The sequence below is a fragment of the Oncorhynchus kisutch genome, unplaced genomic scaffold (genome assembly GCF_002021735.2).
Source record: "Oncorhynchus kisutch isolate 150728-3 unplaced genomic scaffold, Okis_V2 scaffold3980, whole genome shotgun sequence".
Classification (NCBI taxonomy): Eukaryota; Metazoa; Chordata; class Actinopteri; order Salmoniformes; family Salmonidae; genus Oncorhynchus; species Oncorhynchus kisutch.
The window spans coordinates 380,119-396,901 of NW_022265925.1; the positions used below are offsets into that span (position 1 = coordinate 380,119).

At 41.5% G+C, this 16,783-nt stretch overlaps 1 pseudogene across 1 annotated transcript; it reads left to right on the top strand.

Annotated features, from left to right (window-relative positions):
* The first annotated feature begins 11,393 nt into the window (after positions 1-11,393).
* On the top strand, positions 11,394-15,675 carry LOC116372959 (cathepsin L1-like; annotated as a pseudogene). Its single transcript, XR_004209460.1, has 8 exons — positions 11,394-11,499; positions 12,623-12,761; positions 13,125-13,247; positions 13,857-14,009; positions 14,253-14,477; positions 14,746-14,914; positions 15,189-15,304; positions 15,510-15,675. The product of XR_004209460.1 is annotated as a cathepsin L1-like (transcript).
* Positions 15,676-16,783: the final 1,108 nt, after the last annotated feature.

The window sequence follows — 16,783 nt, forward strand, 5'->3', positions numbered from 1 at the left end:
AGTTTAACTCAGTCAGGATTCGTGGATGCCATGCTTTGTGATCTATTGCCTAGGATATCAACAGCCGGGGTTTCATTAAATAAGCTATAGGCACAATAATTTGTATTGCACATTTAGGCCTAATTAAACTGACACATTTAGTGATGCTCAACTTCAATTCACTGGCACAATGTAGAATAGCTTAGCCACACTCATTGGTAGTGAAAGGGGTTCACCTAGGGGTCATGATAGGGGCTGTACCACATGTTTGATATATTATAATAATTGATTATGCTTATGTTGTATTAATAGAAGTGGGGTAATAAGACCCTGCCCTCCTTACATTTATAGAGTCCTAGACTACAGATTAACAATATATATTCATTATAGAGGTTTAGTATTGTTTCACGGTGGTTTTCTGGTCTCTTTGCCTCTTATAAAGAGACCCCTCTGAGAAATGTGTGACTGTGAAGACAGAACTCTGCAGGGGAGTGTAAGAGATAAGAGATTAGTCAGACATTCCACTATAAATCAACTTGGACATTTACTGTTAAGCTGTTACTGTTTCAGATAGCTATATAAACAAGAGTTTTAGTGTTGAGTAGGCATGGTTTTGGTCTCATGAGTAAAAGATAATGATGTAGGCAGTGACATCATTAGGGCTGGACTTCGGGTTTAATAAAATAACTTGGGACCTTTTCTTTTATGCAGAACTCGGAAACATGCGTTATGTTCCTGTTGTCAACTTCTGTCTGCAATTACATTAATAACGTGTTTTGAATGATTTATTCAAGATATTGTCATAATGCTAATTTCACCAATGGAGCCAATGATTGACAAGGAACAAGGAAACGAACCCCAACAGTAGCCTAATATACACTTTAATACACTTTTGGTGAAACTTAAAACCTCAACGTCAATATGGAGTCAACATACATGTGTGAGTAAAAACGAATGTAAATAAGTTAGAAATTGTGCTACAAACACCTCTCATTAAATGAATGATGTTTTTATTTGGTTAGCTTTTGGAAATTGTAGAAATCAAACATTTTCCTAGTAGCTAGGCAGGCTAACGTAAACTCACCCCATTCCATACAAATGTGTGAAACCGCGACATTCAAACGAGGCTGAAAAGAAAACGAATGGGACTGTAGAGACTGTGTCGACTTCAAAATCTGGGGTATGAACTACGTTTCTATTCAAGCATTGATCGACATGGTAATGGCTCTATAGTATTGGAGAAAAGTTTAAAAAACTGACCCTCCGTTACATCGTGACATGTCATGACATAACGTACAGCACGCATAAAGAAACTATTTCTGTCTTACAATCTCTCTCCACCAGGTGTAGCACTTCTCTCATCGTTTAAAAACAAGAAATGGACAGTGACGGGGGTAAGGGGGGGATTCCTAGTCATTTTTTGCGTCATCACTGCAAGCGATCATGATTCTCAAAGCCGCTGCTGACTTCTGAAGGTCACTTTAGCACCGCCCTAAAAACACGATTCAAATAGGTATGTAATGACACATTATATAAACTCTTTATAGTATTTTATTTACACTTTAGAGGCGATAAGGTGATAAGTTGTACAGATCGAGTGAAAAAAGCAGTTTTCCCACACATCTCCTCTCCTTCTCACTACCACGCATTAGTTTTGCTTCCCCACCCGCCATTTTTTAAAAGACCCAACGTAGCTCATTGCCTTGTTGAATTATGCAGAAACGGGCAGCGTGGAGGTCTCGGCATGAATTCTGTTGGAAAGGGGAGAAATTGTGCTTTACAATGGTATTAACATTACAGTTGATCTGGAAGTATTACATTTTTTGAGTGCTAAAATAAGGTCAATTGTACGGACCATGGCAATGTACAAAAGTGAATGAGTTTACGTTAGTTAGCTAATTAATTTGCTAGCTATCATACAGTAGACGTATATTAATAATTATATAGTTCATATAAATAGACATGCAATCATAATTGACTGTAGAGCATATAAAGCACCCACAAACTACGGGTAGCTGAAAACAACCATTGCGGGATGAACGAGTGACGGATATCCAGGCAAGGGCGGCCCATTTAAATAGCATTCCTTCCTCCCTCACTGCTCAGCTAGCGGGATATACGCTGCACCGGCAAGATAGAACAACGAGGGGGGCGGTCTATGCATATTTGTAAACAACAGCTGGTGCATGAAATCTAAGGAAGTCTCTAGATTTTGTTCGCCTGAAGTACAGTATATTGTGATAAATTGCAGGCCACACTACTTGCCTAGAGAGTTTTCAGCTATACTTCTCGTGGCTGTTTATTTACCACCTCAGACAGATGCTGGCACTAAGACCGCACTCAGTCAGCTGTATAAGGAAATAAGCAAACAGGAAACCACTCACCCAGAGGCGGCGCTCCTAGTGGCCGGAAACTTTAATGCAGAGAAACTTAAATCAGTTCTACCAAATTTCCATCAACATGTTAAATGTGCAACCAGAGGGAAAAAAAATATAGATCACCTGTACTCCACACACAGAGACTCCTACAAAGCTCTCCCTCCCCATCAATTTGGTAAATATGACCACAATTTACCTCCTGATTCCTGCTTACAAGCAAAACATTAAGCAGGAAGCACCAGTGACTCTGTCTATGAAAAAGTGGTCAGGTGAAGCAGATGCTAAACTACAGGACTGTTTTGCTATCACAGACTGGAACATGTTCCAGGATTCTGCTGATGGCATTGAGGAGTACACCACATCAGTCTTTGGCTTTATTAGTAAGTGTATTGATGACGTCGTCCCCACAGTGACCGTAAGTACATACCCCAACCAAGCTATGGATTTACAGGCAACATTCGCACTGAGCTAAAGGGTAGAGCTGTCGCTTTCAAGGTGCGGGACTCTAACCCAGAAGCTTACAAGAAATCCTGCTATGCCCTGCGACGAACCATCAAACAGGAAAAGCGTCAATACAGGGATAAGATTGAATCATACTACACCGGCTCCGACGCTCGTCTTATGTGGCAGGGCTTGCAAACTATTACAGACTACAAAGGGAAGCACAGCTGCGAGCTGCCCATTGACACTGCCCAGTGACCTGATTGAGTCTGTAACACCAACATGTTTCAAGCAGACCAACATATTCCCTGTGCCCAAGAACACAAAGGGAACCTACCTAAATGAGTACAGACCCGTAGCACTCACGTCTGTTGCTATGAAGTGCTTTGAAAAGTTGATAATGGCTCGCATCAACACCATTATCCCAGAAACACTAGATCCACTCTAATTTGCATACCGCCCAACCAGATGCACAGATGATGCAATCTCTATTGCACTCCACACTGCCCTTTCCCACCTGGACAAAAGGACCACGTATGTGAGAATGCTATTCATTGACTACAGCTCAGCGTTCAACACGATAGTACCCTCAAAGCTCATCACTAAGCTAAGGATCCTCCCTCTGCAACTGGATCCTGGACTTCCTGACGGGCCGCCCCCAGGTGGTGAGGGTAGGTAGCAACACATCTGTCACGCTGATCCTCAACACTGGAGCTCCCCAGGGGTGCATGCTCAGTCCCCTCCTGTACTCCCTGTTCACCCACGACTGCATGGCCAGGCACGACTCCAACACCATCATTAAGTTTGCAGATGACACAACAATGGTAGGCCTGATCACCGATAACGACGAGAAAGCTTATAGGGAGGAGGTCAGAGACCTGGCCGGGTGGTGCCAGAATAACAACCTATCCCTCAACGTAACCAAGACTAGGGAGATGATTGTGGACTACAGGAAAAGGAGGCCTGAGAACGCCCCCATTCTCATCAACAGGGCTGTAGTGGAGCAGGTTGAGAGCTTCAAGTTCCTTGGTGTCCACATTAACAACAAACTAGAATGGTCCAAACACACCAAGACAGTTGTGAAGAAGGCACGACAAAGCCTATTCCCCCTCAGGAAACTAAAAATATTTGGCATGGGTCCTGAGATCCTCAAAAGGTTCTACAGCTGCAACATCGAGAGCTGACTGGAAGCAATCACTGCCTGGTACGACAATAGCTCGGCCTCCGACTGCAAGGCACTACAGAGGGTAGTGTGTACCGCCCAGTACATCACTGGGGCTAAACTGCCTGCCATCCAGGACCTCTACACCAGGCGGTGAGAGGAAGGCCCTAAAAATGGTCAAAGACCCCAGCCACCCCAGTCATAGACTGTTCTCTCTACTACCGCATGGCAAGCGGTACCGGAGTGCCAAGTCTAGGACAAAAAGGCTTCTCAACAGTTTTTTACCCCCAAGCCATAAGACTCATGAACAGGTAATCAAATGGCTACCCTGAATATTTGCATTGTGTGCCCCCTCAACTCCTCTTTTTTTACGCTGCTGCTACTCTCTGTTTATCATATATGCATTGTCACTTTAACTATACATTCATGTACATACTACCTCAATGACCAACCAGTGCTCCCGCACATTGGCTAACCGGGCTATCTGCATTGTGTCCCACCCACCACCACACCCTCTTTTACTCTATTGCTACTCTCTGTTCATCATATATGCATAGTCACTTTAACCATATCTACATGTACATACTACCTCAATCAGCCTGACTAACCGGTGTCTGTATGTAGCCTCACTACTTTTACAGCCTCGCTACTGTATATAGCCTGTCTTTTTACTGTTGTTTTATTTCTTTACCTACCTATTGTTCACCTAATACCTTTTTTGCACTATTGGTTAGAGCCTGTAAGTAAGCATGTACAACACCTGTTGAATTCGGCGCACTTGACAAATACACTTTGATTTGAAGTGCTCAAAGGCCTATGCATTTGCATAAGTTCAAATATGCGTATGGGTGTTTTGAATTAATCATCACCGTAGAAAGCACTGTCGTTGTGTTCGCCGTTGAAACAACACCCACAACGACCATGTTTTCCACTTAGTTTCAACCTGCTGTTAAACTTCTTTCTTCAAATTGATCAATCACAGTGAGGTGAGTTTTAAAAGCAAGATACTGTTTGCTGTGATTATCGATTGCGTTTGAATTGATGTCAGGAGTGGTTAAGAAGAACAATGGAGCCCTGAGTATCAGTCCATTAGCGACCCGATGGTCTTTAGCATGTTGGGTACTACCAATTTACTGTCCAGAGTGCATAAAAGGAGATTACTATGACTCAACGGTCATGCTAAATTTTTACTGTGGTCACGGTAATTAGGCTTCTCCAAGCTCTGGTGCTGCTGATGGTCATTAGCCCACCAAACGTGCTAACTGCCTGGTACTCAGCACTCTATTGTCCCTCTAATCCTCTCTGACATCAATGCAAATGTGTATAAAAATCTAATCAAACACTTCATGGGAGCCCATGAGCTCATGTTTGCGCAACATTTCTACAGGCTATGGAATTGCGTGAGGAAACAGTGATGGCTTCTATTAAAAATAGGATCTTCGGCTTCCTTTAGGCTGACTATATTTCTCAACTTCCCTAATATTAAGCACATTGTTTTGCTTTACAACAGGAATATAGCCTACCTGGCTAGCATGACAATTAAGTCCTCCATTCGCTATTTAAGTGCATAGATGACTTGTATTTTTCCCCTGTTCTGAAACCGGTGCATGATAATAGTCCATTCTAAGTCAAAACAAAATTTTCACGTATTATTTAGTATATTTTAAGACAAGATTATATTTTTTTATATATATTTTTTTCACCTTTATTTAACCAGGTAGGCTAGTTGAGAACAAGTTCTCATTTACAACTGCGACCTGGCCAAGATAAAGCATAGCAGTGTGAACAGACTACACACAGTTACACATGGAGTAAACAATAAACAAGTCAATAACACAGTCGAAAAAAAGCAAAAAAAGAGTCTATATACATTGTGTGCAGAAGGCATGAGGAGGTAGGCGAATAATGACAATTTAGCAGATTAACACTGGAGTGATAAATGATCAGATGGTCATGTGCAGGAAGATATACTGGTGTGCAAAAGAAAAGTAAATAAATAAAAACAGTATGGAGATGAGGTAGGTAAATTGGGTGGGTTATTTACCACTAGACTATGTACAGCTGCAGCGATCGGTTAGCTGCTCAGATAGCAGATGTTTAAAGTTGGTGAGGGAGATAAAAGTCTCCAACTTCAGTGATTTTTGCAATTTGTTCCAGTCACAAGCAGCAGAGAACTGGAAGGAAAGGCGGCCAAATGAGGTGGTGGCTTTAGGGATGATCAGTGAGATACACCTGCTGGAGTACGTGCTACGGGTGGGTGTTGCCATCGTGACCAGTGAACTAAGATAAGGCGGAGCTTTACCTAGCATGGACTTGTAGATGACCTGGAGCCAGTGGGTCTGGAGACGAATATGTAGCGAGGACCAGCCGACTAGAGCATACAGGTCGCAGTGGTGGGTGGTATAAGGTGCTTTAGTAACAAAACGGATGGCACTGTGATAAACTGCATCCAGTTTGCTGAGAAGAGTATTGGAAGCTATTTTGTAGATGACATCGCCAAAGTCAAGGACCGGTAGAATAGTCAGTTTTACTAGGGTAAGTTTGGCAGCGTGAGTGAAGGAGACTTTGTTGCGGAATAGAAAGCCGACTCTAGATTTGATTTTAGATTGGAGATGTTTGATATGATTCTGGAAGGAGAGTTTACAGTCTAACCAGACACCTAGGTACTTATAGATGTCCACATATTCTAGGTCGGAACCATCCAGGGTGGTGATGCTAGTCGGGCATGCGGGTGCAGGCAGCGAATGGTTGAAAAGCATGCATTTGGTTTTACTAGCGTTTAAGAGCAGTTGGAAGCCACGGAAGGAGTGTTGTATGGCATTGAAGCTCGTTTGGAGGTTAGATAGCACAGTGTCCAAGGAAGGGCCAGAAGTATACAGAATGGTGTCGTCTGCGTAGAGGTGAATCAGGGAATCGCCCGCAACAAGAGCAACATCATTGATATATACAGAGAAAAGAGTCGGCCCGAGAATTGAACCCTGTGGCACCCCCATAGAGACTGCCAGAGGACCGGACAACATGCCCTCCGATTTGACACACTGAACTCTGTCTGCAAAGTAGTTGGTGAACCAGGCAAGGCAGTCATTAGAAAAACCGAGGCTACTGAGTCTGCCGATAAGAATATGGTGATTGACAGAGTCGAAAGCCTTGGCCAGGTCGATGAAGATGGCTGCACAGTACTGTATTTTATCGATGGCGGTTAGATCGTTTAGTACCTTGAGCGTGGCTGAGGTGCACCCGTGACCGGCTCGGAAACCAGATTGCACAGCGGAGAAGGTACGGTGGGATTCGAGATGGTCAGTGATCTGTTTGTTGACCAGGCTTTCGAAGACCTTCGATAGGCAGGGCAGGATGGATATAGGTCTGTAACAGTTTGGGTCCAGGGTGTCTCCCCCTTTGAAAAGGGGGATGACTGCGGCAGCTTTCCAATCCTTGGGGATCTCAGACGATATGAAAGAGAGGTTGAACAGGCTGGTAATAGGGGTTGCGACAATGGAGGTGGATAGTTTCAGAAATAGAGGGTCCAGATTGTCAAGACCAGCTGATTTGTACGGGTCCAGATTTTGCAGCTCTTTCAGAACATCTGCTATCTGGATTTGGGTAAAGGAGAAGCTGGGGAGGCTTGGGTGAGTAGCTGCGGGGGGGGGGGGGGGGGGGGGGGGGCAGAGCTGTTGGCCAAGAATAGTCTGATGGATGACTATATTAGCCTATCACTTGTCAATGATATATTATCATTTGTGAGTGATGCCCAGCTTGTGTAGGCAAGTAAGGCAAGAAACAGCGCATGCCTTTTTCTTACGACGTATTCACATCATAGTCTCACACCTCATGTAGCCTAGTCCACAGGCCTATATGTTTTTGATAACGTTTATATCACAACTAAGTGGCCAAATAACTAATTGAAATTAAGAACATTAATCTGCTTTACAACCAGTCCAGAGCCTAACTGGCATCCTTAGGCGGCGCGTGAGTTTCAGGTTTTGAGGAAGATCATTTTCACCATAAAAATGCACCTTTATAATAAAGCATTACATGCATAATAGCATTTGTGGTCACTTTTGAGAATGGTGGTTTCCCGCTAATTGATTGCAATTAGGAACATTCGCACATAGCCTACTGCCGTTTGTGCATTACTGCACTTAGAATGTGAAGAAAAAGCCTAATCGTTTATGAACATTTTAAGCTAAACATTATGATCTGTTGCATCAGCCTCATTGCTTTTGACATTTTTTTTTTTATGCGAGTGGTTCTATTAATTTGAGTTTTGAATATTTCGTTCTCACACTGAAGGATAAATTGACCAATAGAATAGGTCAACTTTACACTATGGGGGATAGTAGATTGACATAGGCTAGTGCTTTTGCTGTTTGTTAGGCCTACTCACCTTGTTGGCTGACGAAAGTAAATGTGGACAGTTCTTCCAATATCTTCAATATGCACCTCGGGAACTCGATAAGAAGGACTCAATCAGTTGAGTCCCCGATGTGCCTGGCAGATGCCTCTGTGAGAAGAATCTGATCACGTGAGAAGAATCTGATCACGTGAGAAGCATTGGTTGATAAGAATTTAGATATCTGAGAGCCATGTGAGTGAGAGGTGCTTTGGAACATGCAACTGGGAGAAGGGAATTATACATATTATATTCAGCCTAAGGGCACTACGGCATGCATTTCTTTAGGGGCCATTATGGCAACACTAGGAGGATGCCGCCAGGAAATTCGAGGCATTATCAAGTGCTTGTCAAATTGTGAATGAGAGACTGATGAAGAGTGTACACGAAACAAAGCAGAGCTCATGCCTTTAATGCAACTTTTTTCAAATCATCATTAGAGTTGCATCATGCAGCCTCAGAATGTATAAAACATCTAAACATATAGCCCAACGTTTGTATCACAACCACAGTTGCATAAATAACTCTAAATTAAGCAAATAGGAGGACCTGTTTCTTTGTTAACCCCTCAACACAGAATAGCTGCATGTGAGCACTCCCTTTAAATCGTTTGGAGAAACATCCTTCCTATTTAATTTAGCTATGTTCAATTGCATTCTTCATGCTATAAAATAATGCCACAGAATTCTAAGCAAATCTTGTCTGCTAAGTGAACTAGTGTAGCTCACAGCCATTTGGCATAGCCAGATCAGGGCCTAACATAAGGATACCTCAGAGGATACCTATTCCGTTCTTCGGAAATAGACTACATTTTCTTCCTCTCATGTTTCTTTAGACCTGTGGAAAATAAATAATGGAATTATTGTGATGGTGTAGGCAATATTACATGGATTTATTCAACTTTTTAAAATGAAAATGTTCCAAAGGTCTGCATAGGTGTCTTTTAGGCTATACGTGGAAGCCAGGAGATGCTAAGTGTGTTTATGTTAATTAACGGTCAATTACCGTGAAACCGGCAGTTATTTGCTTGACAATCACTGGCGGACAAATTTTCATGACCACCACAGCCCTAGTTATGACTCATGACAACTGGTGTGGCGGCAATACAGTAGGCTAAACTTGCAATTAGTGTGTGATGTACACTATTTCTGTTCATGGTAGGCCTGCTGATCTACTTCTGAGCTGACTAACCGTTAGAAGTCGCTCTCTAGTGAGAAAGAAGAGGAGAAGCTGAAAAATAAGTGGATCTGCTGTCTCGACCTCTCGACCTCTGAATGTTCGGCTATGAAAAGCCAACTGACATTTACTCCTGAGGTACTGACCTGTTGCACACAATATAACCACTGTGATTATTATTTGACCCTGCTGGTCATCTATGAACGTTTGACTACTCGAGGCTGTAATCACTGCCATAGGGGCTTCTACAAAGTACTGAGTAAATGGTCTGAAAACTTATGTAAATGTGATATTTCAATTATTTATTTGTAATGCATTTTCTAACATTTCTCTAAAGCTGTTTTTGCTTTGTCATTATCGGGTATTGTGTGTAGATTGATGAGGAAAAAATACAATTGAATCAATATTAGAATAAGGCTGTAATGTAACAAAATGTGGAAAAAGTGAAGGGGTCTGAATACTTTCCAAATGCACGGTTTTCAACTCTGTATTGAACTCAATGGTCATGACTGTTACATTACCTGCAGTACACTTCATGTCTGACAGGGGGAGTAAGTGCATCTGTTTCTGTTAGATTGTAATCAGTGTCAGCAAAAGTTTGAAGTTACACAGATACATTACTGCATTGTTATCAAAACATACTTCTTAGTATGATTGATCAATACTAGGAAATCTTAAACAAACCTAATGAATTTTTCAATACCCATCCATTCATTGATTTCCCTGAAGTGTTTTTGTAGACACACCAATACCAATCAAGGAATCATTTTACTAACCACACATCTATAGGGTGTATGTGTATGTGTATGTGTATGTGTATGTGTATGTGTATGTGTATGTGTATGTGTATGTGTGTGTGTGTGTTTGTGTCCTATTAGTAACAACAGATTCAGCAGCAGCCCAAGAAGAGAATCCCTCCCCTTCTTCCTGTGTGAATGTTTGGTTGACAGGCAGAAATTCCTAATGCTGACAAGGCAAAAGTGACATTACACAATTGTTTAGAAACAATGTATTGATTAGTGTGTTTTCTGTGTGTTTTGATTTAGTGGGTTTAAAATGTATTATCAATGTTTAAAAGGAAAACAAAAGGAGAATGTGCAGAAGAGGTAGGAAAACACTGAAAGGCTTGTAAGACACATTTCAAATGAAATTGGAATGATTATTTACACAAACAAATGATTTACAAGCCCATCAGAACTTTCTTGACACAGCAGAGTATCACACAATAACTCATCAGTATCTAAAGAATGCAGATCATCTTAATATTTGAGCTAGATAAATGTAGGTTAATTTGTTCATTCTCTCAACTTCATTATTATTTGAATCTATCATATTAGGACATGGTTGAACAAACACTGAAGCTGTTGTATGCTTCACAGAGCAGGAACATATGTGGCGTTTGTTGTTGGCCACTCAGTTTCAGGTACTAGACTACATGTAACCGTTCTTCCTATATTCATGTCATTACTGTTCAATGAACATGTTTAGCATTTTTTTCTGGTTATTTCTTTGTCATTGCTGTATAAGTAATCAGCGTGCCATGCTCTCATCTCCTCCGCGCCCGCACATGATGAGAGAACTGTTACAAAGTAACCGAAGATGAAAAAATGGTAAGGGAAACTGACTCGATGTTACAATGTGTCTTTCTGCCCTTTTGCTTCCCAGTAAATCTAATCAACTCACTAAAGATGATTAATCAAATTTGATGTTTTATCTTTACGGAGTCGATGAAAACGGTCAAGTGGTCAGGAATCGCATGCTGGGATATTTACACCGGGCGGGACCTGAGATCTTTAAATGATCTTTCAGCGGGCCGGCAGTTTGAGATACCGTCCCCTTTCAGCCAATCACAAGCCAGCCCCCACCACTATAGGACATATAGCTGGCTGTATAAAGTGTCGTGTCTTGTTCACTGACTACACAACAACAGCAGCAGAAATCATCACCCTGCTACTGCAAATTGACGGGAAAAAGTAAGTACTGCTTTCCATTCTGCTCTTTGTACAGTGTTAGGATCTTGGGTTATGGACATTTACATTTACCAGGGGCATTTGCTCTTTGATTTAATTGATACAGAAAGACAATATTAGTCTACCGTTTCTGATGTTGCTTTTTCTCCCGGCTGTTACCAAACTTTTCCTCGAATATTTCTATCACATAAAGTAATTGATATCAATTTATTTAATTTGGAATACCGGTAGTGTAGTATCCTAGTTCCATATGTTTAATATTTTTTCTTGTGTCAAGCGGAAGGTAGTTTGGAAGGGGGCATTTTTTGTTTTATTCTCACAAACCACATTTCCATCCAACGGTTGTATAGCAAGTAAAGTACATGTCGGATAAAAGTAATGACACACCTGATGGAAACAATTTTTCTGTTAACTTTCCAAATGTCGACAACACAAAATACGCTAGACTAGGTGGAGTCTTTTGTGTCAGTAAAATTAATTATGTGATTGTTGGTGAATATAATAACCATCATATCGAAGTAAACTTGGAGTAGTAGTGTGGACCTCACTTTACTACTCGTTGGGAAAGCATGCAGTTTATTAGGCTGCAGATTAAATACATTATGATGAATTAACTTCACAGGATGGTGAAAGTGCAAGGTGATGTGTTTGTGAACCCTAGGTTGAATTAAAACCATAGCTGCTGATGACTTCACAAGTGCTTTATTGGCGTAAATATTACAATTGATATGACTTATAAAGGATGGTTAAATTAAATTTTCTCTGTTAAAGCTACCCTGTGGAATGACTTCATAGTAACAGCAATTTTTTAATAAAAATAAATAAATGTTAATTTAAAAACAAATTAAATTGAGATTTTTCAATCATTCACAAGATACCAGATTGGTAGTAGTCAGTGACATGTCAAAGCTAAACTGGCCTTGGTTAAACACTGGATGGGAGACCAAATGGATAGCTGTAGATCAACTCTCCAGTAGGAGGTGCTGCCCAGACTTTTTGTTGTTGTATATAACTTTGACGATCTGCCATTCTTTCAAAGGTACAAATTTAACATTTTATGCTATATAGCTTCTTTACACTGAAAATACAAGGCTGACTGAGCTCTGCTCTCTCTCTCTCTCCACAGCTGTTTGACCATGATGTCCCTGTACTTGGCAGTGTTGGTGCTCTGTATGAGTGCTGTGTTTGCGGCCCCTATGTTTGACTCTCAGTTGGAGGGCCACTGGCACTTGTGGAAGAACTGGCACAGCAAGAACTACCATGAGGTGGGTGTTTAAGCACAAGTAGAGGAGCACATAGCTACCAACGAGTGGAGGCTGGTGGGATGAGCTATAGGAGGATGGGCTTATTGTAAAGGCTGGAATGGAATTATTGGAATGGTATCAAACATTTAGAAACCACGTTTGACTCAGTTCCATTACAGCCAGTACAATGAGCCTGTCCTCCTTTGACTCCTCCCACCATCCTCCACTGCTCTCAACAAGGGGCTCAATCAAATTGATCAATTGGTGCATACATGTAGCTGTAAATTACACCTATGTATCATTAATTGCATGGATTGTGCACATAGTTCTGTTACAGTATATGATTGTGTATATTTTCTCACTGTTTTTCACTCATTGTTACAGAGCGAGGAGGGCTGGAGAAGGATGGTTTGGGAAAAGAACCTGAAAAAGATTGAGATGCACAACCTGGACCACTCTATGGGAAAACTCTCCTATCGTCTGGGCATGAACCAATTTGGTGACATGGTAAGAAGAATCACCTTGCTGAGCAGTGCTTGACATGGATGAAATGGGTGCCGCTACTCATTCTGGGGGCCTGTACTGTATATATTTATATCCAGGTACACTGCAGGACTTTTGAGCTAATATTCTATGAGGTGCAGGAACTAAAGCAGTGGAAATTTTCAGGTGCTGATATCAGTTCCAGTGAACTTCTGTCCTAGTCTGTTGCTGAGACATTTTACTGTGGAGCAGGAGCTACTTTTCAGCAGCTCTTTCCCATACTGTGTGTGTGCTATAGCTGGATCTTTTTGTTGCCATGCCATAGATTTGCTAAAGCACATACAGTATGAAATATTTCACAGGCACAGGTGTCAGCGTTGACAATGAAAGCAGGAATGTATTCAGACTCGCAGGTTAGGTTTCTTCAACTATCAAGCAGGAATGGAATAGTTATCCCGAGAAGAGAATTGAAACTTACTCATAGTCTTTTAAAGATGCACACAGGATTTATGGCTAAGTGCACCTTTTAAAACAGTCCTAAGATGTAAAAAAAATACATTTCCCATTCAGATGGTAAATTACAAACCACATCTTGCCAGGGAAGACAACATGTTCTGTTTCTTTCCTCCCTAGACCAACGAAGAGTTCGGGCAGCTCATGAACGGCTACAAGCAGACGACTGAGAGGAAGTACAAGGGCTCTCTTTTCATGGAACCCAATTACCTGCAGGCCCCTGAAGCCGTGGACTGGAGAGAGAAGGGCTACGTCACTCCCATCAAGAACCAGGTGAGACCTGAATCACTCATGAGTCATGACTCATCCATACACTGCTGTGTCACTAAATAAGGTTTTACTTCCAGAGAACTATCTGGCTTGTTTGCATGCTGTTTACCATGATTGTAATTTACAGCATCCAGAAGATAAGGCGGCAAATTGCGCATACATATTGTTATATATGTATTTATTACTAGCGTCAGTGTTTTCTTGCATGAAAAAGTAACAAGATGTTAACAACCTTTACCCCCTCAGTGCTCATGTGGGTCTTGCTGGGCGTTCAGTTCCACCGGAGCCATAGAGGGCCAGCAATTCAGGAAGACTGGCAATCTGGTGTCTCTGAGTGAACAGAACTTGATGGACTGCTCCAGACCCCAGGGCAACGAGGGCTGTAATGGGGGTCTCATGGACTTGGCGTTCCAGTATGTAAAGGACAACGGCGGCCTGGACACAGAGGCGTCCTACCCCTATGTGGGCAAGGTAAGGCTCTGTGTTCTATTAGTCTGAATTAAAATATAATAGGGGGTGGAAGATGCATTTATTAAAGTAAGGCCCTGTTCTTTTAGCCTGGTACCAGATCATGCGGTTTTTACTGTCGATCTGGAATGACTTACAACTTCAACTTAGAAAATTTGAGTTTCCACTTCATTACAGTGGGATTTGTCTCCAAGAATGACCGACTTGCTTGAATATTTGGAATATGTTGTTTTTGACTAATCATGGCCATTGTTCTTCCTGGTAAACTCAGGATGATGATATTTGCCACTACCGACCAGAGTTCAGTGCTGTCAATGAAACTGGCTTTGTGGACATCCCCAGTGGCAAAGAACACGCTCTGATGACGGCTGTGGCGTCTGTCGGCCCCATCGCTGTCGCCATCGATGCCAGCCACGAATCCTTTCCAGTTCTACCAGTCTGTGAGTAGCAGTTAGCGGTTCAACTTAAATTACGTGTAACATTATTTGCAAGGATTGGATTCCTACATCTATTTTTTTGAGGTAGCAGTGATATGTACTGGTCTATTGTCCTGTTCACCGTGTACAAATGGTGTGTCTTTGAAGCAAATTGTGACCAATATTTCTAACTAGTTACTAGCTAAGTAACCAACTATTTGTTTGAGATCAGGTGATTTTACATACTGATACGAGTTGTATCTTAGCCCACTAATTTAACTATGTCCTCTCCCTGTAGGGATCTTATAGAGAGAAGTGCAGCAGGTGAGGAGCTGACCATGGAGTTCTGGTGGTGGGATACGGTTTTGAAGGAGAGGATGTAAGATGGCAAGAAATTCTGGATGTCAAGAACAGGTACAGTACACAGTATCTTCCTAGGATGTTTGTTGTTTGTTACGTCACCGCTACGGGATTGGTTGATTCCCCTCATCGGGGAATATGCCTCTCTTGTCCTGATACTATGGTCTAAGTTATAAATTTCTCTAAAGCGCAGTGAATCTATAATGTCCTACTAACTAGAACTGTGGACTAACATGTTTTGTCTCTTCCTCAGCTGGAGCGAGAAACCAGAAATGGGGAGACAAAGGCTACATCTACATGGCCAAAAGACAGGAAGAACCACTGTGGCATCGCCACGGCAGCCAGCTACCCACTGGTCTAGTGTTCTGTAAGTTCTCGAACACTAGACCCAGAGTTTTAGTTTTAGAGATGTTTGACGAATGTTCTGAAAAAAAGGGCAATGTCGACTGCAGTGCTGCCTTAACTAAGTCTGTGAAATGCGCGAGAGAAACCTGCTGCATGGGTTTTAAAGAAACACTGTTTTAGGGAAATTATGAAAATTCTACCTATTTTGTTTTATACTTGATTTTATGTGTGTTGGTGCGATTGTATGTGTGTGTATAGTTCTATTTGAGATAAGCATTCCGTTTATTTGTAACTTTACTTGATGAGGCCAGCTAACTACATTCTCTAGCACATGTCAATTTGTGCTTACTGTTTACAACACTGTTGTAGACACAGGATATATATATATATATCTATTCCTGAGGTACAGTTGATATACCGTCTATTTTTAACTGGCGCGTTCTCTGTGGAGCTGAGAGCAACAACCACTGAATGATAAGACATTGACAAAGACTAGAGCTCTGAAATGACTGAGTTTGTTTCTGAAAGTGAGGGACAAAAAGAGAACGGTACACCTGGGTTTGTTTCCTCCACTGCTTTTTTTATCTGCAGCTAGTGTTTGAGTAAAAGGTGTTGAATGGTAATGCCTAGACAAGAGCCTAGTGATGCAGAGACTGATATGCCTCCGGGTGGTGAGAGGAGATGTATAACATTCTAACAAACACATGTAGATGAGTTCAAATTGTGTTTAATAATAATAAACTACATTCATCAATCTGACTCCATTATCATGTGACTAACGGCTATAGATCATAAATGTACACTGGTGAATCTAGCCCGCTTGTGAGTCTACACATTATCACTCAGATGCTATAATTACATTTGTTCTAAGATAATTGATTTTAAGAGGCTTATGCGCTGTCTATAGCACCCATCGGCCAAGCTTTAATTGATCTAGTTGATCTTAGACCAAGATGTAAAGTACCAATGTGTAATCCAATGTGTATAGTGTACATAACATTTACCATTAGAATTCATTAAATATGAGCAAACTGTAGTCAAAAGATCGGTTTACCAATGACTCCACTAATTTATGAGCTTATATTCAATCAAAGAATGGCTCTGTAAAACGAGGACTGCATTTACTCAATTCAACTAACAGGATGTATTACTCACAAAACAATTGACACAAACGATTACAGTGTAGGC